At 42.7% G+C, this 24,180-nt stretch overlaps 1 protein-coding gene across 1 annotated transcript in view; it reads left to right on the top strand.

Moving 5' to 3' along the window:
* The first annotated feature begins 1,390 nt into the window (after positions 1 to 1,390).
* Positions 1,391 to 24,180, top strand: part of xirp2b (xin actin binding repeat containing 2b) — a 201,238-nt gene continuing 178,448 nt past the window's right edge. The window contains exons 1-3 of the mRNA XM_078228210.1: positions 1,391 to 1,709; positions 7,688 to 7,803; positions 18,881 to 19,098. The gene's annotated coding sequence lies outside the window, so the exon portion shown is untranslated. The remainder of the gene's footprint in view (positions 1,710 to 7,687; positions 7,804 to 18,880; positions 19,099 to 24,180) is intronic.

Below are 24,180 nucleotides of genomic sequence, written 5' to 3'. Positions count from 1 at the left end.
GACTGCCTCCACACTTCTCCCTGGTCAGCTGGCCTGGTTCCAGCTCACACGTAGCCCCCAGCAATATAGATGCTGCCATGGTGGGCACTTTCTTCAAGGTGAGCGGGCTGAGCCAGGAATTTTGCTGACTCTCCCTATCCACCTTGAGGATGAACTTTCAGGCTGGAAGGAACATGAAGGAGTTTGGCAACAACTTGGCACAAGGCTTTACACAGAACTTGGAGCCCAATATTTTAAGCATGGAAAGGGAGAATTGCTCCAGCAACACATTTGTGCAACTAAATATGATGCAGAGCTTGATGGCTGACGTCTCCTCTTCCATTGCAGCACAAGCAGCAACTATACAATGTTTGAACACTGCCATCAGGATGCCAGTGTTCAAAGGTGCTTCCAGGGTTTAACAGCACACTAGCATTCTGTTCTCAAGCAGATTACTAGGATTGTTAAGGTGGCACTTGTGGACAGTGGAAGTAGTTCCAAGGAGCACACACCTGCTGTCCTCTCTCCAGATTATATCATCTGTGCTTGCACCACTGACACTCTTCCAGAGCCATTGTTGTTACCTGTCAACTAGCCAACACAAACTGCTGCCACTTATGCCAAGACTGAAGCTGGAGCTTCTTGGCCTAGAACTGTTCAAGGTTGACATTCATGGCCATTCCTAGTCTCCTCAGTTAGAGGTTAGCAACCTTCCACCAGTGGCTCCTTGTAGGACCACGAGGACAAGCAAAGGTACACAGAAGACAAGTACCAAGGTATGCACAAGGATGATCAGTTTATTTTTGATTTAATTTATAAATTTGCATCAGAATGTGTGTTTGGTACTTGCTTTCACTTTGGCATTGTGGACAAGATGATGATGATGCTGACTGACAGAGGAAAGGTAAGGAGTGTGGGACTGTTGGTACATGGAGAATTGGGGCTAAGGTTACTTGTATCACTGTTAAATCATCACTATTAACATAGAAGATAGGTGCAGGAGTAGGCCATTCGGCCCTTCGAGCCTGCACCACCATTCAATATGATCCTGGTTGATCATGCATTTTCAGATTCCCACTCCCGCTTTCTCCCCATACCCCTTGATCCCATTAGCCACAAGGGCCACGTTCAGCTCCCTCTTGAACATTGATGTGTAGTTGTTTTCACGCAGCCTGGGCAGAAAGGAGTTGTCTAGGTTGCAGCCTCCTTTCCTTTTCCTCCACTTCCACTCCTCCTCTATTTCGTTGTGTTCCTACTCCTCAACTTCCCGGCTGATAGGTGACAGAATAATGACCTTAAGGTTGTAGGAGTGGAGACTGGTACATGGTCTGGTACATACAGGGTTAACGTGGGGCAGAGTACAGGACCACCCACAGTGATGTAAGAAGGCACATGACCCAGAGCCACGAGCAGTCTCGAGATGGACAGAGATATGTAAAGACCTTGGCTGGAGTTAGCTCCATGCCTGTTCTAGCTACTCTATATATGTATACAGTTATGAGTTGTTACTGAAGACTTGCTGTTAATATACTTACGATTACAAAGCCTACTTCACGGTGCTCAAAGCAGGTTCCTCATGGTGGCAGCATCTGGATCAAAAACTCTGATCCACACAAGAATGCAGATAAAGGACACCTTTGAACTGAAAGACACTTCCAACTGAATCTACAGATGCAGAGAAAATCCATCAGCAAGAAAAACTCTGGAGAGAGAAGCCTGGAAGCAAAAAGGTAGAAGTTTCTTTTTAATAATGAGAATTTTCAACTTTATATTCAGTACGATACACAACAAATTCCCAAGATCCAGCACAGTACAGAAGAATCATTATTTCAATATATACATGGAGGAGACCAGCACAGATCAATGCAAATAATTCAAAGAATCAGATATCATAATTCCAGCCATTGTGGCCAGTGTCTCCTTTTGTATGGATATTGAATGGAGAACAGAAAACAAGTGTGGGGAATCGAAACAACAGGATATGGCCATTAAACATGGCACTATGGTGCACGCTCATTCACGGGGCAAAAAAATAGAAATTGAAAACTCAAAGACATATCAACCATGCCCGGACATTAACCACCATATACCTCCCCCACATTCCCACCAACCAGAAGCACCAGCAGCAAAGAAATCCAGTCCACTCCAGGATATTTAGTCTGTCTGCATCACGAGAGGATAAGCATTGTATTTCTTAGACCCAGAATAACTTACAAAAGACAAAGGAAAACACAGTAGTTCTAATGGGGCATTCCTCTCCTAAAATGAGGAGGTAAGACCATATCTACCATATCTTTTATGGGCGGCATGGTGGCACAGTGGTTACCACTGCTGTCTCACTGCTCCAGGGACCTGGGTTCCGATTCCCGGCTTGGGCCACTGTCTGCATGGAGTTTGCACGTTCTCCCCGTGTCTGCATGGATTTACTCCGGGTGCTCCAATTCCCTCCCACACACCAAAGATGTGCAGGTTGGGTGGATTGGCCATGCTAAATTGTCCCTTGGTGTCCCAGGATGAGTAGGTTGGAGGGATTAGTGGGGTAAATAGGTGGGATCATGGGGATAGGGCCTGGGTGGGATTGTTGTCGGTGCAGACTTGATGGGCCGAATAGCCTCCTTCTGCACTGTAGGGTTTCTATGATTTCTATGATCGATCCATCCACCCATCACCCAGTGTGGCATTACTCATCCTTTCTGTAACTAAAGTGAAGGGTACTACATAAGAATGTACTCCTTCTGTGCAAATGCAAGGATTACAGCATTTTAAAAAACAATTAAATATGTATTGTGCATCCCTCAAGACACACAACCCACTTGGAGCACTCCCCCATAAGAGAAAAGAAAGAAGAGTGTCCCCGGCCAGAGAACCATAGCCCCCTCCCCCTCCCACCGGAGCATACCAGTGGAAGAGCCATCAGCAAGGGAATAAAAGAAAGTGATCTTGAATTTACAGGATAACAGATAGGGAAAAGAAAAAAAAATCCCAAACCTCTGTGCTCAACACATGCCCTTATCAGAATAAAAGACAACATCACATAATCAGGAGTAAAATCACAAAGGAACAAAATTCAGGATTAACATTGAACTGCATTACAACACTTCCACAGAATTAGAAACAACCAAAGCCATGAATGGATCATTAAGGAACATCCAGAACTCAAGACTCTCAGCCCTCAAATCAAGATTGTGAAAGCATGGCAACCAGTTCTCAAAATCAGCCAGGGTGGCACAGTGGTTAGCACTGCTGCTTCACAGCTCCAGGAACTTGGGTTCGATTCCCGACTTGGGTCACCACCTGTGCAGAAGTTGCACATTCTCCCCGCGTCTGCATGGATTTCCTCCGGGTGCTCTGGTTCCCTCCTACACTCCAAAGATGTACAGGTTAGGTTGATTGGCCATGCTAAATTGCCCCTTAGCGTCCCGGGATGTGTAGGTTAGCGAGATTAGCGGGATAAATGTGTGGGGTGACATGAATAGAGCCTGGGTGGGGTTGTTGTCGGTGCAGACTCGATGGGCCAAATGGCCTCCTTCTGCACTATAGGGTTTCTATGATTTTTTTCTTTCTATGAATTCACCACAGCTCTTCTATGTCCCCTCAATGTAGATAGAATGTTTGATACACATTCAGCAGGCTTTCTAAGGGTCAAAGCTGAGCTTCCTCCAAGGAAATCTCCTTCTTGACCAAAAGGGTTATCATTTCCGCACCATCCATTCTCTGTAGGATGTCTCACAGTTTGTCATGGTGAACATCCATAACCTGTGCTGAAGAGCAGAATATGACTTGCACATTTTTGCTCATAGAAGCAATCTTCATCTTGGCGCCAACTGCACCTCCTGAGCATGGGCCTGCTCACCAGCGGCGCTGCCACTGTGAACTGGGCCCCACCCAAGTCAGCTCTGACCACATCACACAAACAAGGATTTCTTTGACTTAATTCAGTTCCCCACAGTCAAGAAAGTTAATCAGGATCTTCCACAAACATTGCGCAGATTATATACAATATCAGGATCAGCTGGTTACAGGTCATGCATCAGGATAAAAGAAAGGATTAAAAGATGAGTAGCACCAGAGCTCACGAAAACACAGCTGCTCCTGCACTCACATCACATGAACCACAAGAAGGTAGAAGCTTAACTCCAGCATAAAACTCCTGTGGGTATACAGCTTCAGCAAGCAGAGCTCACAAGGGTGAGATTTACTATTTTAAATTCCAGGCCAGAAAGTCCTGAGAAACTGCTTTCAATTAATTCAGTCAGAAGTGCCATTTGAATAAAACCCGTTACCAATCTCGATCCCTGACTTTGAGTCTCAACACATGGCTCCTGAATTTAGCAAAGAAAAGCAAAATTAAATCAAAGAATCCCTACTTTGCAGAAGGAAGCCCATCGAGTCTGCACCGACTCTCCGAAAGACTATCTGACCCAGGCCCACCTCAGTCCTATCCCAGTTACCCTGCGCATTTACCATGGCCAATCCACCTAACCTACACATCTTTGGACTGTGGAAAGAAACTGGAGCACCCGAAGGAAACCCAAGTAGACACGCGGCAAACGTGCAAACTCCACACAGACAGTCAGCCAAGGCCAGAATTGAACCCGAGTCCCTGACGTTGTGAGGCAGCAATGGTTGCCACTATGCTGCCCCTAATCCAAAAATGGGCAGATTAGATTGATTGGTCATGCTAAATTGCCCCTTAATGTCAGGGGGATTAGCAAGATATATACATGGGTTTATGGGGATATGGTCTGGATGGGATTGTTGTCAGTGCAGGCTCGATGGGCCGAATGGCCTCCTTCTGTAGGGATTCTATGATTCTGTAATCAATAATTAATGCTGTCCACTTTGGATATCTTGCAACCATCTGATTTCCTATACTGAGAACCTATGGTTCTTTTCTACGCATCCCAACTCACAATGCTCTGCTGATGATTAAATTTAGTTGGCAGCCAATCAACCCATGCAGCCATTGAGGACCCTTTTCTTCAGGCAGATTTGCACTGCCGCCATTTTGGAAAGCCCAGCAAGCGTTTGGCAGTGAATGGTGTCATCAGGTGGGATGTTACAGCTTCGCTCGTCCCGAAACTGTAAAATCCCACCCGAGGTCAACGGACCTTTCCATCATCCGCCCCTCGCCCGCTCTGATTTCCGTGGCGGGCGGGGCGGTAAAATTCCGGCCAGCATCTTTGAAGCCTGTAACCTCTTAAAGCCATGCCCATACCTTTTAAAATCTTCAAAATGGATCAAAATGGATCACAATTCTACACTTCCAGCTCTAGTGGGATTCGCTCATGGTCCAGCCCAGTCACAGAATTGGAGTCTTTGGAGGAAAAGATTTTAAGATATTGGTCTAAATAAAAATTCAGAAGCAGAACAAATCAATGCAATTCTTTATTTGATTGGGCCAATTGCAGATGACATCACTGCATGACCACCTGTCAATGAATCATCTACCAAATTTGATGATGTTTTAAAATCCTTCAACGTTTATTTCAACCTGAGAGCTAACAAAAGATTGAAGCCAAATTTAGTAAGAGAGTCCGACTGCCTGGGGAACCTTTTGATTTTTTTATGCGCAATCTTGACAGGCTGGCAGAGGAATGTGAATATGGAGATTTAATTCTGAGCTCATCCATGACATAATTGTGATGGGTGTTGCAGATGATTCACTCTCTGACCTCCTCCAAGCTAAAGATGATATTCTAGACAAAGCAATCCAGCTTAAGTTACATGAACAACACAGGACCGCCCTAAGGGGAGAACATAACTTGGAGCAGTAATCAACCCTCGGGCCATCACATCACATCACAGAAAGGCAGGGACCATTCAAGTCAAGGAAAACAATTCCATTCAGCTTGGATCATGTAGATCAAGCTCAAGACAGGAGGTGAGAGCCCTGTCTTGTCAGCTTGGATCGGGAATGTCTCACTTGTTGAGACTCTGAATTGGACTTGATTTGATTGAATTGGATTAAAAAGAAAATTCCTGAACCATCCAACAAAGCAACCTTTAAAGTACTGTGATGCAAAGCAGACTCACAGGGAAAATCAGTGTCAAGTCAGGATGATGGTCATCCAGGCTCAAAACATTGGCTCTATTCTCTCTCCACAGATGCCGTCAGACCTGCTGAGATTTTCCAGCATTTTCTGTTTTTGTCCCTTTTACTTCAGGTGCATGGCAGACTTGACGTGAGATGCTTGCAAATCATCCATTGGTGTTGTGGAGATTGTCACATTTCGAGTGGCAAAGAGAACAGTCATAGAATCATGGAATCCTACAGCGCAGAAAGAGGCTATTTGGCCCATCGTGTCTGCACCGACCACAATCCCACCCAGGCTCTATCCCCACAACCCCATGCATTTAACCTAGCTGGTTTCCCTGACACTAAGGGACAATTTAGCATGGCCAATCCACCTGACCCACACATTTTTGGACTGTGGGAGGAAACCGGAGCACCCGGAGGAAACCCACGCAAACACAGGGAGAATGTGCAAACTCCACACAGACAGTAACCCAAGCCGGGAATCGAACCCGGGTCCCTGGCGCTGTGAGGCAGCAGTGCTCACTGTGCCACCGTGCTGCCCCAAAGTCCTTTCCCTCCTTTTTTTTGCAACAGGCATGGTTAAGAATTTTCCATTACCCAGGACTTTTAATGGTCAGATGCTTTCCCTTCTGTTGCAGGCAGTATATTGCAGTTTATAGTGCTGCTGGAACTCTTCAAGTCAGCACTGGCTATTGACCAGATGCATATGTTAGAATAGTCACCCTGGTGTGCTTGTGGAACTTGTATACATTTGATAAATTATGCAAATTCTAAACATCATAATTACATAGTCAGCTGAGTGTAGTTGCATTATCTGTAATTTTCATGGGAACAGAACCTTCACAGACCACATTAATTAAGTAAAAATTCTATAATACTGCTTAGTACAAAAATGCTGACCAACTAATAAATTCCTCATGGTGATTTGAAGAGCAAATAGCAATCATTTTTGATTTTATAAAAGTCTACTTTGAAAAGTGGCATCTTGGGTCCTTAATGAGGTGAACTATGAATAGTCAGTGTCATATATCATGGAGCCTAATGCTCAGCTGCTAAATGTAGTCAACTAACTTTAAAAATAATGCCCGCTAAAAATGGATAGTATCACTGGTGTGATCTCCAGTTTAAATGCAGCTATTGAGGCTATTTCCCACTTTATCTGAATATAATACTATATTTTGAATTTAAAAATGAATTTTTACACTTGGTGCCTTGAGAGCTTGGTGAGTCACTGAACTACGGGGGCTAGGGAGGGTTAGGTTCCAGCAAGGTCAAGCTAATTAGCCGCTTTCCGTCAGGGCAAAGGTAGAGTGGAAGTGTACTCCAGCATGGAATCAAACATTTCTGAAGAGGAGATGGGAGAATATTGATGGAAGAAAAAAAAATGCACCGACAGCCTAGCCCTATGTATTATCCAGTTACAAAAAAGGTCATAAATGACATAAGTAAATGTGTCCCTGTTTGATGAATCCTAAATATGTAGCGCAATGTTTTGAAATACCACTATTTGAGACCAATTCAATAATGCAGCATTGCTTGCTTCGCTTGTTTCAAATGAATTATTACAGAAATCCTAGTTCCTGAAAACGTCTATAACCAACCTTTTATTTACTAACTGACCATAAATCAGATGAAATGACCAGGTCATTGTGTTACTGTTGTTTTTAGATTGCCTTGCAGATGGAACCCAGAAGGCAGAAGTCTCCTGGTGGACATCCAGCTGTTTTGGATCATTCAGCTGTTTCCAAGGCAACATCACCAACATTCATGGAACAGTTATGGAAGTGGGTGAACTCATGTTATAATCCAGTTCATATTGTTGGAGAAAAAAGTGCTAATTACGTTTTGCTGAACTAGTTTACAGGATCTGTGCTGAAACATTCTTTAACAAAGAGGAGCAATATACATATATATTTACTTTAAAGTACTTGTGTATAAAAAAATGAAATATAATTAGTTGCTCAAAGGAAGTGTGTCATTTACTGACTGGAGCAACTATTACCAAATCAGTAAAATATGGTTTAAATATGGGTTCTTACTTTATATGGGTTTATACAGTAAATGTGCTTTCTGTTACCAAACCTCTTGGGAATCTGAGTGAATTGGTCTGTCTGACCAATAATTGAACAGATACTTTGTGATTGTGAAGCACAAGATGTTTATTTTCTGAGGTTTGAAAGAAGATATCAATCAATCTTTTCTCTTCAGAGTATGAACTCATTTTTTGTCAAAAACTTTTATCCTACCATGTGCAGTAAATTAAAGAAAGCTGTGGTTTTCTCATAGCGTTATTGTTCGAACATAACTTACCCTGTTTCCTATATGCGTTCTCAATAAAATGCTAAGCAGTTTTGAGACTAGTTACAAAAGTTACTTTATTCCCTTCTAATTGTTTACAGACTGCAGATTTTACATTCATTTAACCATACCTCAGTGCTGCTTCATGACAATGAGTTCACCAAGAGTTTGCACTAAAATCCGGAATCATTTATTCCTGTCCTGCACATATTCTGTGAGATAGCATTCAAGTACAAAACCATTGGTTGGACAGCATAGAAGGAAATGTGAGACACACTTAAAAAAATATGGTTGAAGGTAGGTGATGTAAACCAGGGGTTGTCCTGAAATATACAACAGGGATAGGCACAAGAAAAATTTAATGACTTGACTTGCATTGCTAAGGTAAGATTGCTAATTCCTATTTTTATTATTCTCTGTATAATTCTATACTGCCTGATGTCCCAGCATTCACAATATTTCCTTTTCCCAATCACCAGCTCTCACCTCCAATTACTATGATACACCATTCCATCACCTTCCCATAGTGCCACATTCTGTACCTGCCACAATCTCCACCTTTCTCTCTTCCTCACATTTCTGCTGCTATCACACAACAGCATAAATTTTCCAACCAGGCATATACATCTTCAAAGCCACCTTCAAGCTGCCTTCTGTATGTTGAACCTTGGTACCATCACCTATTCTAAAATGCAAGTACAGCTTCTTTTTGTATATTGTCTCACTATCTTGTAACTGCTTGGGTTATTTGACTCTGCATTACTTAGGGGCCTTGCAATTTTTCTTCTGAGGTGCATGCCTCTCTTGCCCGGCTTCAGTTCTTCATAAAGGCAAAATACTGCGAATGCTGGAATCTGAAACAAAAACAGAAAATGCTGGAAAATCTAGCAAGTCTGGCAGCATCTGTGGAGAGAGCATAGAACCACCATTTGAGTCTGGATGACCCTTCGTCAGAGATAAGAGCAAAGAAAATCAGATGAGATTTATATTATGGGGGGGGGGGGGGTGCTGGTGGCTGTAATTGGACAAAGGAAATGAATTTTTTGTTATTTAATCTCCCCTATCCTCTAATCTATCCCTGACCTTTTTTACTCCATCTGCCCCTGCTTGTTTTTGCATCTCCAGCACGTGTGAAATGGTCGTCTGACTCAGACTCAATGGGGGAAAGTTCTCCAGCAGTCCTCTAAGTGCCAGAGACTTGGGCTGTCACTGCCTCTGTCTGCTGGGGGAACACATCCATGAGGTGTTCTCCAGAGAGTGAATCCCAGCCTAATCTAGATTTAGTACCTACCGAGGTGTGTGACTCTGTGCTGGGGGAGGGTGCAGGTGAAAGCAGTGACGGCCCCACATCGAGCGGGTCCTCAGTATCACCATCCAAGATGTCCTTGGGGCTGGGGCTGAGGGGCTGGCTGGAGGTTTGACTCAGCCTGCTTCAGCTGGCGCATGGAAGAGAGAGAAGATAGAATCCATTCCTGAGTAGGCAGAGTCCAACGTTACATTTAACTCACTGTGAAGGTCATGATGTGTTTGCCTAATGGAGGGTTCATGTGCACTGCTTTACTGGAGGAGACTGATCCCACCTTCACTACAGGAGCAATCCCTGAGCTCCCTGTAAGCTCCTCTGCTTTCTCCTGGAAGGGATTCAGCTTCTGTGTCTCGAGGGTTCCTTCCTCCGGTCAGGGATTTCTGTTGAAGTTAGACTTGCTCTGGCAAAGTGAATGAGGTTATTCATCCTCATCCTGCACTGTAGCACATTTCTTTTCTATGCGTCACAGGTACAGACTTTACTGACAATCACCTCCCAGGCCAGCAGGGTCAGGCAGGATGCCCTCCTGCTTCCATCCCTTGGGAAGTGGACATCTTGCCATTTGCTGATGGCCTGAAGTACAGTCACCAGGGCTTTGAATTGAGGCACAGAGGCCTTGCTTCTTTTGGAGGACAGAGTGAATATGTGTTTGGCTGCTGCTTAAATATGGCACCGGAAGATTTGACCCCATGAGGTAAAGTGGGTGGACGAATCAGTGCCTGCCACAGCACATGATGCATTATTAATCAGCTTTCGAGTGGAAGATCGGGTGTGAGAACCTCCCGCTGATCAGTGGGAAACTCACCGACTATCTTGCTCAACACCACACTTAGCCTGTAAGACGGGAAATTCTGCCCAACATTGAGTCCGATAAACTCTCCTTCGGAACTGCCTGGTTGGATTATGTCTTGAATACTGTGAGAAGTTCTGGTCCCACATCTTAGGAAGAATAGATTGGCCTTGGAGGAAGTGCAGCATAGATTTACCAGAATTATCCCTGGACTCCAAGAACTAAATTACAAGGAGAGATTACACAAACTATGTTTAAATACTCTTAATTTATAAGTGATCTGACAGAAATTTTCATGATATTAGGGGGAACAGAGAGGTCTTGTGGCACAGTGGTACTGTCCCTGCCCCTGAACCAAAAGCTCTGAGTTCAAGTCCCATTCCAGAACTTTGGAAGGTGCACTCATGACTTGGCCAAGCAGGTGGATTATCAGCCTGTAAACCCTTCCAAAGTGCCTGATGGTAGGTGTTAGAAGTGGGAGAGTTTCCTTGTCAGCCATACTGCAGAAGGCAATGACAAACCACTACAGTACTTTACCAAGCATAATCATGGGTCAATCCAACAAAAGATCGTTGTTGCCAATGCCCTCTTTGGGCATAGTAACTGAATGGGAGGGGGAATGGATAGAGAGCGTAAGTTCTTGCAGGTTGAAGAGTTCAGGACTCGGGTGTAATGTAAAATTAGAATCTTTAAGGAGTGAAATTATGAAACACTTCTACACATAGGATGGTAAAAGTTTGGAACTCTCTTCCTCAAATGGGAATTAATATCTGATCAATTCCTAGTTTTAAATCTGAGATTGATAGGTTTTTGTAACCCATAGATATAGGAATAGAAACAAAGATGGGTATATGGATTTGGGTCGCAGACCAACTATGATCTCATTGAATGGCAGAACATGCTTGAGAGGTTGAATGACCGACTCATGTCCTATATTCCTCTGACATTCTGGCTATAGCAAAAGATTAATTTTTATATACCAAGAAGTTTTAGTGCATTGGGCAGCCTGCCAGCAAACTTGCACTCAATGGAGGAGTCCAGCTCCAACTTGTGAAGGTCTTGCCGAACACAGCATTGAGATCATGCAATCAACAATTGAGTGAGCGGTGCGCTCTATGATCTCTGCAGAGGGGTCCACAATAATGGAATTTTGGCTGACACCGTTAGCAGCTTCATTGGGAACTCACACTATGGCCATCGTGACTCTAATGTTTTTAGCACCTCCTCAGGTGCTAAAAAGTGTGAAAAGCATGAATAGGTGCTTCCAGAGAATCATTCCACCAGTTATTCAGTTCCCACTCAGCAGTCAGAGTGTAATTGCACCATGACGGGGGCTGGAGGAGGTTTTTATTTTATTGATGTTGGTCTTTATATCTTAGTTATTTAAGAAGAAGACTAATGACTTATGAAATAAGAGTGTCCTTGTGAAGAAATCATCTGTTATGGAACAGAGAAGGAGAAATAAAATGAAACCCCTAATTCCCTTCCCTCTGTCAGTGATCAGCGTGGATATTCTGGAAAGATAGATATGTGTATTTCTAAGCCTTGTCTAGCACACGGTCAACTTAAACAGACAGCAGCAGACTTTTATGGGTTTTCAAATAAAGAAAATCATTCATTCACATACTCATCCCGAAAAACCTCATCATTCGCATAACACAAACTCAAGAAATATACAATTAAAGAAGATGATGCTCTTCTACAAGTGTTAAACCAAAAAAACGTGAACAGTTCATATGTTTAGCTTGTTGGAGGAGATCAGTCAGTGTCGTCTTTTTCCACTCTTGAATTATAGTTTAGATTAGTCCAAATAACTGGAGTCAAATATCAGGATTACTAGAGGATTTCTTCAAAGAGCTGGCTTCTCAGCAGATCCTGAGGTAAGTTCCTTTAGCTTCCTTATCAAGAGGTCAAATTTCTTTACAAATTTCACTTGGAGTTCTGGAATCAGATTGGAAGACTTTTAAAGACTTTATAGCATCATATATATCAAAAGGAAAAGATGGCAATGCCTGTTCTGCAGCTGTTGTATTTAAAAGGTTTTTCCATAGGCTGCACAGATCACTTCTGCGTCTTTAGATAAAGCTCATTATCTCAAGCCAGTTTTGATCACATGACCAATACTGACACTTCCTAACCAGCATGGTTTGGAAGTCTGAAGACATCACTACATAATAGGAGATAGATGGTGATCTTTCATAATTAACTTGTGGATTACTGGTCTCATACGATTACTTTTGTTAATATGAAAATCTGGAAACAGAGTATATGCAAAGTGAGGAGCCTACGTCAGCTTCAGGACTCTGCAGTACCATTTTTCAATGGGAAATCAATGTTAAAGATCGGTACAAAACAAAGGTAAATTACTTACCATAATCTCCAAATCAAACACATGGGTGCTGAATTCCCCAGCCTCCTGGCTCCATATCTCCCTGTTCACTCCCATCTCAAGCACCAAGTTCCCTCCCATCACCAGTTCCTCCATCCTTACCCACCTACCTGACAATGGGGAGCCAGTGGATGTGGTGTATCTGGATTTCCAGAAGGCATTTGAGAAAGTGCTGCACCTAAGATTGCTACACAAGATAAAGGTGCACGGTGTTACGGGTAATGTATTAACATGGATAGAGGATTGGTTAACTAACAGAAAGCAAAGAGTGGAGGTAAATGGGTGTTTTTCTGGTTGGCGATCAGTGGCTAGTGGTGTACCTCAGGGATCAGTGTTGGGACCGCTATTGTTTATGATTTACATAGATGATTTGGAGTTGGGGACCAAGTGTAGTGTGTCAAAATTCGCAGATGACACTAAGATGAGTGGCAGAGCAAAGTGTGCAGAGGATACTGAAAGTTTGCAAAGGGATATAGACAGTCTAAGTGAGTGGGCGAGGGTCTGGCAGATGGAGTACAATGTTGGTAAATGTGAGGTCATCTATTTTGGTATGAATAACAGCAAAATGGATTATTATTTAAATGGTAAAAAATTGCAGCATGCTGCTGTGCAGAGGGATCTGGGTTCCTTGTGCAAGAATCACAAAAAATTGGTTTGCAGGTGCAGCAGGTAATTAAGAAGGCAAATGGAATTTTGTCTTTCATTGCTAGAGGGATGGAGTTTAAAGACAGTGAGATTATGTTGCAGCTATATAAGGTGCTGGTGAGGCCACACCTGGAGTGCTGTTGTACAGTTTTGGTCTCCTTACTTGAGAAAGGATATACTGGCGCTGAAGGGGGTGCAGAGGAGATTCACTAGGTTGATTCCGGAGTTGAGAGGGTTGACTTATGAGGGGAGATTGAGTAGACTGGGGCTATACTCATTGAAATTCAGAAGAATGAGGGAAGATCTTGTAGAAACATATAAGATTATGAAGGGAATAGATAAGATCAAAGCAGGGAAGTTGTTTCCACTGGCGGATGAAACTAGAAACTAGAACTAGGGGGCATAGCCTCAAACTAAGGGGAAGCAGATTTAGGACTGAGTTGAGGAGGAACTTCTTCACACAAAGGGTTGTGAATCTGTGGAATTCCCTGTCCAGTGAAGCAGTTGGGGTTACCTCATTGAATGTTTTTAAGGCAAAGATAGATAGATTTTTGAACAGTAAAGGAATTAAGGGTTATGGTGAGCGGTCGGATAAGTGGAGCTGAGTCCACGAAAAGATCAGCCATGATCTTATTGAATGGCGGAGCAGGCCCGAGGGGCCAGATGGCCTACTCCTGCTCCTAGTTTTTATGTTCTTATGTTCCCCCAGACCCGTTCATTTTTCTGTTCCCTCACTTTGAGGCCCATTTTCCACCAAGCAAATAATCTTTTCACCAGTTACCAATCACTTGCCCTTGCTTATGGGTTGTTGCAGTGTTAGCAGATACCTAAACTTCCAGCAGCTTAGCTCTGCCGTTTCCTCCTGTAGCCCACTCTCCCTGTGAATGCCGTCCAAGGTCCAACATCCAGGGATAATCTAACCTCATTATTTGTGTGCAGCTTAATTAAAAAAGGGAACTCCCAAATTTCTTGCTATCTGTCTTTTGGGAGTAAAGGAGTTCCGGGGAGAGTATTAATATTTACAGAGGACCTTCTGAAACAAGTCAGAATACCATTGTGTTAAGTTTACATTGCTGTGAAAGAAAGACATAACTTCATGCCTTTAAGATGCTTTTGACATTATTCATGCCCAAGTATTTCTGGCAATGTGGCTCACTGGTCTCAAAGAAATCTATGAGATTACATTAACTTTAATCAATTGCGGGTTAAGTGTTATCTCAGGACAACTGGGGATTGGGAACAAACATACCAGCAGGATTATTATCGCAAATCACACCAGGGAGGCTGATACATTGTACTGTACACAAGAATGAGTACTGGGATTGTAGGGCTGCTAATATCAATCCTCACTTAATTATTACCTGAGTCATTCTCTACATAGCACATCACTGAGCTAGTCCTGAGATTCTGTGCTGAGATGTATTTTTTTGTGGCTCTTATGGTTAAAGATAATTTCAAGAAGCTTTAATTCATCAGGGGTAGGGTGAATGAGAAATTTGTTGTGACACAAAACAGCACAATTGACCTTGCCCGTAAGAATACATCCCTAAGTTAATAGCATCTGTTGGAACATGTTTCTATGGGAAGGTAAACTTCAAGAGATGTTATGGTTATGGTCAGTAGAAATGAGGAACAGGCTAAGAAGAGTCAAGGCTAGATGAATAAAAGTTCAAGATCCATCTAGTTTGACCTTTATCATCCTGATACAATGATAATGGAGTTGTTGGCTGTTCCCAGCATTCAACCTCAATCTGCTGATGGACGACAGATCCAGGAATAAGACGAGAAATATCACATAGCTGGAAATTGAAATTGGGGAACCATGGGACCAAAATCACCTTTTCCCTCCCAAGCATGCTACACATGCCTATTGTCAGGAAAATATTGGTGACATGAAAATATGAAGGAAATCCAAGGAATTGGAATATTTTCTGCTGGTTATATATCTTAAAAATTGTGGGACAATTTGTGTTAATGGAACTTGTGTCTTTGATATGTTGAAGAGTTTAGCAACACTCCACAGATGTTTACTTCAGGCAAGGAGTAACAATGGGGGGCAGAACATGAATGAATTCACACCCATCCCTTTCCTTAACTTGCCTGGCCAAATTTTCTCTGAACTTCTTCATGCTCTCACCCTGAACTTCAGTTTCTCTCCAGTCTCCCTTCATGCCAACCCCCAAACCTCCCATCCGCACCCACCCCCCCTGCAACCCCCCCAACACCCTCCCCCGCCAACAGTCCTTGAAATTTACTTCTTTGGATAAACATTTTGGGTACAACTTTCCATTCCAGAGACTAAGTCTGGTGGTGGAAGTGAAAGTCGGAATGACTTCCTCTGGAGTGCAGGGCAGCTAAACACCTGGTCAACTCATTAACTATGCAGCCACAAGGAGCATGTTGAATCTTGTGGTGGGCGGGCAAGAATTGGCTCAGACAACCATTACTTTTCCATCTGGTCCTTGACTCCTCCACACATCACCCCACCAACCCCAGTCCAACCTCAGTCTCACCCCTGTCCTGTGTCCAGCCTTGGCACAGCTTGTGTGACAGGCAGCTGATCTCTCTCAGTAATGAAAAGAAAGCAAAATCAAAGTCAACTGACCTGAAAGTCTAAGAAGAAGTCGACCTCGTCAACTGCACACTGCGTATGTACAATTGTGAAACAGAATGCTCTAAATTCCCACTGGCAGGGGGCTTAATTTGGAGGGGGAACAAGATTGTGGTGTTTTGACCTTTTAATGAGCATTCATGAAATGCAAGTGGATGTCTGACATAGCTCTGCAGGACAAACCCACCTTTAAACTGCCTTTAAAGTTGGTGAGAACAAGATTCCGAATTAACCTCCTGACTTTGGGAAACTGAGTTTTGGCTTCCCACCAAATCTTGCTTTTCCGCCTAGTGGTATTCCCACTGCTGGAGTGACTGGAAAATTCTGCCCTTTGAACTCTGAAATAATTGCTCCTGATATGGCCCAATGTTACATTTTGTAAAGTATCTTGGGATGTTTTACTATGTTAAAGGTGCTATATAAATTTTAAGTTACTGTTGTTTTGGTATGGGAACATTTCAATTTCCTTAGTACTGGCTCAGTTGCCAAACTGGGAAAATTCTTCCTATTGATATGTTCTGTTAGTGTCTCCTTCCAGCTTTTGAGATCCATCATGTTTGGACAATATTCATCTCAAATCGCTTTTTGTGCCTTTCTTTGATAATAAACACATTTTAGTATACCTGTATATGGCAATTTTGCGTGTCCACAATTTTTATACTTTGCTTTACAAAAAACTAAATCAAAAAGCCGCAAAGAAATAACTCACTTTGCCTGAAAGAAACCCTGGAGTCAAAAAGTAACCAATCTGCTATTGACGTGGTTAAGAATTGGCATGTAGATATAACTTGGAATGGTGCTTGACATCCCACTTCACTATCAACTTCTTCAGAAATCAATGTTCTTAATGATTTTCCTCATTGATAATCTCAGCTTGTCCTTGAATGGTACCTGAATAATCCATCTTTACTTCAGGTGCCTAGTGACAATTTTGAAACTGTGCACATACATTTTAAGATCAAAACAAATTACTGCAGACGCTGGAATCTGAAACAAAAACAGAAAATGCTGGAAAATCTGAGCAGGTCTGGCAGCATCTGTAGAGAGAGAATAGAGCTAACATTTCAAGTCTGGATGAGCCTTCGTCAGTGCTTGAAAAGTAACCACAAAATTTTAAACCTAGAGGCTTTGCATTTGAAATACATGATAACTGATTTCAGGTTTTAGTTAAAATGCAATTACTCGTTTTCATTTGACCGCCAGAAGAAAACAAAGGAGCCTTTCTGTAATGTCCAGAGCAAAATATTTGCTGGGATGTTCACAGTCGCGGTTGTTTACTATGCATTGAGTACGTGATCATGCGGCTGATATAAATAAGCAAATATTTTTAGCTGTGAGATGTAGTAGCAGGTCAGTCCTGTGGATATCTTTTGAATTTTCAGCTAAGTTCAGACATGGAGTACTGAGATATTGCAGGTTTTTGCAGTTAGTTTTAGTAAATTAGCATTTTTTCATTAATTTATCTGTTAACACTGTGCATCAGTAATAAAATGCTTTATACGAATAATCCCCTAACTGCAGGAAACAAGAAGCAGCTATGATACGTGACACTTACATGTGGTTGTGCACTTGTTAACATGTCCAATGCAGTGCTATTCTGCTGACATGAAGATGTGCCTGCATGTGATAGAGTGAATTTGAAGGGCAAGCAAGAAGTCAAAGAGAACGTTTAATTTGCTAGGTTGCCATGTGGGTACCAAATTAATCCTTGCTCACTTCCCCTCTGATTCAATGTTTTGGGAGTTGATGTTGTCATGTTGAGGGAGGTGGGACAGGCTGGCTGGACTATTCTCAGTGTGGTTTCTTTCATGATGGTTGTCGGCAGTACAAACAGTTGCTTTCAGAATTACCATGAGGCATCCCCAATGAGTCCATTGAGGTGAAAGGATGAATACAAAGCATGCAAGTACCTTAAGGAGCCTTAGTTATGATGAGTAAATGTGCACGTGAGACAACAGCATCTTTACTGAGATTGTAGGTAGGAGGTAGATGATGCTAGGAGGGAGTCAATGCAGATCTTTCTGAATTTAACAAGGTAACTTCCTGGATAACTGCTACCTCTAATTAAAAAAAAAGTGTGTACTTCTGGAGGAGCTGCAACAGAACATAGAGAACATTTTTTCTACAAGGGAATCCTTCAAAACTGAAACAAAGACAGTCAGTGGCCTGTTATCAGACTGTGGCCTGTTATATCCGTACGGTCAAGAGAGAGAAACATAGAAACATAGAAACCCTATAGTGCAGAAGGAGGCCATTCGGCCCATCGAGTCTGCACCGACCACAATCCCACCCAGGCCCTACCCCCACATATTTTACCCGCTAATCCCTCTAACCTACGCATCCCAGGACTCTAAGGGACAATTTTTAACCTGGCCAATCAACCTAACCCGCACATCTTTGGACTGTGGGAGGAAACCGGAGAATGAGGATGATATTATCTGAACTGAGGCAAAGTGACAAGTTAACTAAAAGGTGTCTATTTAAAAGAGAATAATGCTCCTACTTTTCAAAAACAAGCACACAGTATGAAGTCACATTTAAACACAGCGTTTCCTTGTAGCCCTGCAAATTAATTTGCTTCAACTGCTTATCCAATTTGCTTTTGAAAAACATAATTGAATCTGCCTCCACCAACCTTTTAGGTAGTACATTCCAGATTATAACCATTTGCTGTGCAAAAACATTTTTCCCTATGTTGCCTTTGGTTCTTTGGTTCAGTACTTTAAATCTATATCCCCTGGTTCTCAATCTTTCAGCCAGTGAGAGCAGTTTCTTTATCTATTCTGTTTAGAGTAATAATATGACATTTTCTGTCCTCACAGTGCAAGTAATACACACTGCTGTTCAAATCACACAAGTGCTTCGCACACGACGGAATCAACTCTCACCACTGACATCTGAACCAAGCACCAGAAATAAATTTCAAAAAATAGACAATGATGTGGCAGATGAAGCATGGAACACTGGTAATGAAGGAGAAACAGCAGCCAGGGTTGCCAAGGGGCCAACAGGTAAAGAGAAGATGTCTACCATGACCGAGGTAATTTTGTCCATATTGAAAGGAAGCTGCATGTGTGTGACTGGAAGATGAAAGAAATTGACTAGAATGAAAATTATCTATTATGAAGCTTGTGGCAACACCAATGGCATCTTTGTAGTGCACACACTGGACACAGTGAAAATATCTCTCTCAAATAATTTCACTACCTCATTTGATTTGATTTATTATTGTCACATGTATTAGCATACAGTGAAAAGTATTGTTTCTTGCACGCTATATAGAGAAAGTATACCGTTCATAGGGAGGAGACATGAGAGTGCAGAATGTGGTGTTACAGTCATAGCTAGGGTGTAGCAAAAGATCAACTTAATGCAGGGCAGGTCCATTCAAAAGTCTGATGACAGCAGGGAAGAAGCTGTTCTTGAATTGGTTGATACGTGACCTCAGACTTTTGTATCTTTTTCCCGACGGAAGAAGGTGGAAGAGAGAATGTCCGGGATGCATGGGGTCCTTAATTATGCTGGCTGTTTTTCTGAGGCAGCGGAAAATGTAGACAAAGTCAATGATGGGAGGCTGGTTTGCATGATGGATTGGGCTACATTCATGACCTTTTGTAGTTTCTTGTGGCCTTGGACAGAGCAGGAGCCATACCAAGCTGTGATACAACCAGAAAGAATGCTTTCTATGGTGCATCTGTAAAAGGTGGTGAGAGTCATAGCTGACAAATTTCCTTAGTCTTCTGAGAAAGTAGAGGCGTTGGTGGGCTTTCTTAACTATAGTGTTGGCATGGGGGAACCAGGATCAAATGACTGGGTTCCAATTTGCAGCCGTTCTGTGTTTATTTCTCCTGGTAAGAAGTCCAGGTTAAAGTCCAACAGGTTTATTTGGTAGCAAAAGCCACTAGCTTTCGGAACAGGCTGTCTCTTCATCAGGTGGGTGGGAGTTATTTTTCCTGCCAGCTTTGACCTGGCTTGAGTTAATATTGCAGACTGGTTGGGATGACATAATTGAAGACTGAACTGCCCACTAAAAGAAAGACCCCATCAGCTTTGGGAAGGTTTCCTGCTGCAAAGTGGGTAAATAACCTGCTCCATTTTAACTGCCACACATCAAGTGCACTCCCCACCTCAACCTGGTTTACGATAGCAGTGTGGGGGGGAAGGGTGTCAGATTAAAGTTCTCCTTAAAGTATCAGTCGGCCAAAAATACAACCGATCATATGCTGCTCCCTGCCACAAAAATACAGGCAAAGCAAATAGCAGTTCCAACATTGTAGCTATGTCCAGCAGAAAGTGGTGTAAAATTACAGTCCTCACTGGGAGAACTGGATAACTGACCTAATAACTGTCTCCCTGCCTGTAGGAATGAGTCTGCTGGTTGTGGTTTCCGCATGCCATCATCATTCTTCCTTGATGAAATGCTGCTGCTCATCACACGAACCCACAGTGAAGCTTCGGCAATAGCAACACTGTGCATATGCAGCATTGTTTAAACAACTTTTTTGTGGCCTGTTGTAAGGCAACTTGCAACCCTATTCAGACAAAATAAACTATTATTTTTGCTTTGCAAATTTTTGCTCGATGCCACTTCTGTTTGAACTATGCGTCATGGGTTCAGTTTTTATGCACATGCTGTCAACACCTGCACCAACTCCCTCAACCCTTCTACAGGCTCTCTGTTGAAAGATTGAAATCCCAAATACAGGCAGGAAACTCTTTTAATCATTTTGGTTAAACTGATTTTCCCTTCTGGGGTTAGATAAGGGTCTGATAGATTCAGAAGCAAAAGCAGGAAGAGGGAGTTGAGATACAGCTCAGCCATTATTTAACTGAATGATGGAACGGAGTCAAGGAGTTGAATGGCCCATTCCCATTCCTACATTTCTCTTTATTTCTCCAATATCCAGCTTGCGATGGGCTATAGGTTCCTGCAGTTAAACATTAGGAAAACTGAAACTATCATTTTTGGTCCCTGCATTAACTCTTAATCCATGACATTTCCACTCCACTACCATTGTCTCAAGTTGAACCACACTATTCGCAACATCAGCATCCTAGTCAACCGTAAGCTGAGATTCTGACCCCTGTCTTCTCCATCCAAAGACCAGACATTTGTAAACATGAAAGCTTCCTTCCATACCTCAGTTCATTTGCTGCTGAAACTTTCAACCATGCAATTGCCAACTCCAATTTCTCTACTGTGAACACTCCAATCATCTATTTCCGATCAGAAAAAAAAAGACCCAGATTCTACCCTGCACCCAAGTCCCATAAAATTATTACTCCCCTCCTTTTTGAGTTACCTTGACTGGTTGTCCACACATGCCTCAAAAGATTCTCATCCTCAAGCCTAGGGTGGCACGATGGCACAGTGGTTAGCACTGCTGCCTCACAGTGCCTAGCACTGCTGCCTCACAGTGCCAGGGACCTGGGTTCGATTCCTGGCTTGGGTCACTGTCTGTGTGGAGTTTGCACGTTCTCCTGCGTCTGGGTGGGTTTCCTCCGGGTGCTCCAGTTTCCTCCCACAGTCCAAAAGACGTGCTGGTTAGGTGCATTTACCTGAACAGGCACCAGAGTGTAGTGACTAGGGGAATTTCACAGTAACTTCATTGCAGTGTTAGTGTAAGCCTTACTTGTGACTAATAAATAAACTTTATAAATTCCTTCATGGCCTTGTTTCTCCTTCTCTCATTAACCTCCTCCAAACAACTCTCTAAATTTTCCATTCCTTTGACTCTCGTCTCTTGTGCATTCTCTATTTCAATCGTGCTCTATCAATCCCTCCACCTATCGACTTTACTCTCCTTCCTTTACAGCTTTATATCTTTCACCAGGCGTTCATCAATCCTCCTAATATCTCCTCGTTTAACTCAGCATTATTTTTTGATCATACATTTGTGAAACACTTTGCAATATTTTTCCATATCAAAGGCATTATATGAATACAAATTGTTGTTGAAATATGATGAATTTATGCCAATTTTACAAAATTCTAAGGCAAAGGAGAAATGGCTAATATGTTACCATGCTCAAGTGTATTGTCAAATCCGAAACAAAGGGAAGTATATAGCTCTGGGCAGCAACCTTGTAGCCTTGTTGTCCTATTAAGAATGGATTGATTGGTACACACTTATAAAGCTTTTTGCGACCAAAATATCACATTGATTGCCAAGTTGATTGTGCTAGAATCAATTTACAAGCTCCAGCAGCCTTTTAGCAGCTACATTTGTTTTGGCAGCTACTAGTTTTGCTTTTGTGTTGTAGCAGTCACGTCAGTATTTTCCACTTCTTAAATGATAGGAACAAATAAGATTCTGCTGATATGAAACCCAGAGAATATGTAACTCCGAACGTTGCTGCATTTCCCAAGCATAGTAAGAAGTCTCACAACACCAGGTTAAAGTCCAACAGGTTTATTTGGTAGCAAATACCATAAGCTTTCGGAGCACACATCATGATTTCCCAAGCATCCCAGGATGTTAATATCTTAATTTATTATAAAGACACTACAGTGTCACAAAACGTTTGCAGTATCAACTCAATGAATCATAGGACAGTTAAGGTAAATCATTACAATATCTAATGTGACATGTTCCAATTCCCAGCTGGGCTGTCAGAGAATAGTTCAGATTGAAGAAAAAATACTCACAATAAAATTGAAGGAAATTAGAGGACACAGCACCTAAGGTCACTTCTGTTATCTCATTGCAACTGTCTCCAAAATAGCAATGAATGAGTCCCAGGAAACTGTGGTAGCATGGCCCTTTAAGGGGGCATTATCCAAGGGCCACGCAGCAATGTTAGGAGTTACATATTCTCTGGGTTTCATATCAGCAGAATCTTATTTGTCGCTGTCATTTAAGAAGTGGAAAGCACGCCCGGACCCTATGGACTTTAAAGGCGGGAAGCTGAGCTTATCAGGAGTGTGGGCATGTACCCAGGGTGGAAGAAGTCCCACAGTTAGAGCCAGGGAGGAGATTTGTTCAGTTGTGTAGTTACTTCAGTCTGACCTTTTGCATATATAATTATTTATTGTTGGAAATGAAGCCTTTGTTAATTCAAGCCACATCGAGTCACTCTCAATTTATTATATTGACAACAAGGAAAAACTTTCAAAATTGTCATAAACTGCAGCATGTAGCTAGAGGGGAAGGAGACTTGAGTGCCAAGGATATGAAGAAGTGAGGTACATTCACTTAGTATAATGCCTTTGATTGGAAAGATCGAGCCATTTCACCCCGAAGTGAGCAGCTGGGAGCAGTGCCTTGAAAGGCTGCGTTACTTCTTTGTAGTGAATAAAAGAACAGTTGAAGAGAAGCAAAAGGTTATTTTGCTTACAGACTGTGGCCCACAGACTTACAGTTTACTGAGAACTATAACATCGCCAGATGCTCCAGACAACTTGACCAGATTATGGAATTGGTCCAAAATAATTTTAACCCCCGTCCCTTAGCCATTATGCTGAGATGCAAATTTCATTCGGCAATTCGAGAGGCAAGGGAGACAGTCTTAGACTCTCAGGCCAGATTTGGAGGGCTGGTGGAACACTGCGAATTCGGCCCCGTTTTGGAGAAATGCTAAGGGACAGGATGGTCTGTAGGATAAACGGCCCAATAATACAAAAGAAGTTATTGGCTGAGACCAAAATCTCTTTAGAAAAAGTAGTGGAGCTGGCCCGGGTGACTGAATGCACGGAGCAGGGCATAAACACATTGCAAGGCAAGCCAAACAAGGTAAATCGGGCGGCACGGTAGCACAGTGGTTAGCACTGCTGCTTCACAGCTCCAGGGACCTGGGTTCGATTCCCGGCTTGGGTCACTGTCTGTGTGGAGTTTGCACATTCTCCTCGTGTCTGCGTGGGTTTCCTCCGGGTGCTCCGGTTTTCTCCCACAGTCCAAAGATGTGCGGGTTAGGTTGATTGGCCATGCTAAAATTGCCCCTTAGTGTCCTGAGATGCGTAGGTTAGAGGGATTAGCGGGTAAATATGTAGGGATATGGTGATAGGGCCTGGGTGGGATTGTGGTCGGTGCAGACCCGATGGGCCGAATGGCCTCTTTCTGTACTGTAGGGTTTCTATGATTTCTATGATTCTAAATCGTGAGTGGTGGGGAAAGGCTGTTGT

This window comes from Mustelus asterias, chromosome 14, assembly GCF_964213995.1.
Source record: "Mustelus asterias chromosome 14, sMusAst1.hap1.1, whole genome shotgun sequence".
NCBI classification, from domain to species: Eukaryota; Metazoa; Chordata; class Chondrichthyes; order Carcharhiniformes; family Triakidae; genus Mustelus; species Mustelus asterias.
The sequence above is the reverse complement of the archived record's forward strand: the minus strand, read 5'-3'. Positions and strand labels throughout refer to the sequence as shown.